Source organism: Dipodomys spectabilis, unplaced genomic scaffold (assembly GCF_019054845.1).
Source record: "Dipodomys spectabilis isolate Male_0828 unplaced genomic scaffold, ASM1905484v1 ptg000365l, whole genome shotgun sequence".
Lineage (NCBI taxonomy): Eukaryota > Metazoa > Chordata > Mammalia > Rodentia > Heteromyidae > Dipodomys > Dipodomys spectabilis.
The window spans coordinates 14320598-14322651 of NW_024871042.1; the positions used below are offsets into that span (position 1 = coordinate 14320598).

Here is a 2054-nt window from a genome sequence, read left to right on the forward strand (position 1 = left end):
GTTTCAAAACAGATTCTTTCCTCCGTCCTGGAAAAGTCAGCTGTTAAGAAACCCAGGCCTGGGCTGGTAAGGTGGCTGGCTCAGTGGTAGAGTGCTTGCCTTGCATGCATGAGGCCCTGGGTTCGATTCTTCAGCACCACATAAGCTGAAAAATCTGCAAGTGGCGCTGTGGCTCAAGTGGTAGAGTGTTAGCCTTGAGCTGAAGAGCTGAGGGACAGCACCCAGGCCCAGAGTTCAGGCCTCATGACCAACCAAAAAAAGAAAGAAAGAAAGAAAAACAAGCCTGAGAAATCAGTCAAGCCAACTGAGACTAATGATTATGAAATATAAAATGTGTGTTGTTTTAAGCTGTGAAGGTTTTTTTGTCATTGATGCAAAGCTACATAAATAAAAAGTAAGTTGCACTCTCTTTATTGTGTTCCAGTTTTCCATTTCCATTTTCTGGAGACAATAATAAACAATATGTTTAGAAGGGAAAATCAGAAAAAGGAAGGAACGAGGTCTATTATTTAGAATGTTTCTAACTAAGACTTTGTTTGGGATGAAAAAGGAGTGGGAAGAATGTTATTTCTTGGATGTTTTCTTATGGAAATCTTGGATGCCGTGTTGTGCCAAGTGTAAAAATGTCCATATGAAAATGACTAGTAAGAGTAAGAACATTTAAGATATTTAAGAAGAGAAAAACCTGTCTACTTAGGATGTATGGGTAATTATAAACATACTGTAAAATTCAAAGATCTGAACATTATCATAAAGACAACCTTCTCTATGAGAAAATGTAAGAGATTTTCTTTTTAGAGCCATGAAGATTGTTTTTGCGTAGATCAGTTCAGTCATGTTTCTCCCAGAAACCTTATAGAGAATGAAGAGAATTAGAAGAGAGAAAAATGAGAAACCAGGCCCTTTTCACCAAGATGGCACCGAAAGCCAGGAAGGGAGCTCCTGTCCCTCCTAAAGCCGAAGCCAAGGAAAAGGCTTTGAAGGCCAAGAAGGCAGTGCTGAAAGGTGTCCACAGCCACAAAAAGAAGAAGATATATACTTCACCCACCTTCCGGTGGCTCTGCAGACAGCTCAAATACCTTCAGGAGAGGAGAAACAAGCTTGACCATTATGCTATCATCAAGTTCCCCCTGACTGAGTCAGCCATGAAGAAAATAGAAGACAACAACACACCTGTGTTCATTGTGCATGTCAAGACCAACAAGCACCAATCTCTATGACATTGATGTGGCTAAGGTCCATACCCAGATCAGACCTGATGGAGAGAAGAAGGCATATGTTCAGCTGGCTCCTGATTATGATGCTTTAGATGTTGCCAACAAAATTGGAATCATCTAAACTGAATCCAGCTGGCTAATTATAAACATGCATTTTTTTCCACCAAAAAAAAAGAAAAACCATTAGTTGATTTTAAGAAGGAGATCACAGGTCAGAAAAGACTTGTAAATATTCCAAATAGAATCTGAGCTTGAATTATTTCGAGCAGGGTTGGGACAAGATTGATAAAAGGTTGTTCTTTAGCTACATTTGGGTCATATTATATGTCTCTTTCTGTAAAATCAACAGTCAGTGGTCTCCTACTGATATTGGAGAATTGATAATCTATCAGCTAATATTGATATTTTATTTTATTTTTTATTTTTTATTGTGAAAATACCATACAGGGTTACAATTACATGGGCAAGGTAAGGAGTGCGTTTCTTATCAAGCATTGTTGCCTCCTCCTTTGTTTCCCCTTCCAATCCCTTTCCATCCTCCTCCCTACACCAAAGTTGTAAAGTTCATTTTCCTTCTTTTTTTTTTGAGATTTTTTTTTATTGTGAAAATACCTTACAGCGGGGTTACAATTACATAGGCAAGGTAATGAGTACATTTCTTATCAAGCATTGTTGCCTTGTTTCCCCTTCCCATCCATTCCCATTTCCGCCCCCTGCCCCCCCCCCCGCCCCAAAGTTGTAAAGTTCATTTTTGACATAACATCTTGTACATCTCATTGGTGCAATGGGTCAACCTGTATCTCTATTTAAACAATTTGTTTTTTCCCTTCCCCTCCA

At 39.0% G+C, this 2054-nt stretch overlaps 1 pseudogene; it reads left to right on the forward strand.

Annotated features, from left to right (window-relative positions):
• The first annotated feature begins 914 nt into the window (after positions 1 to 914).
• On the forward strand, positions 915 to 1385 carry LOC122096116 (annotated as a pseudogene).
• Positions 1386 to 2054: the final 669 nt, after the last annotated feature.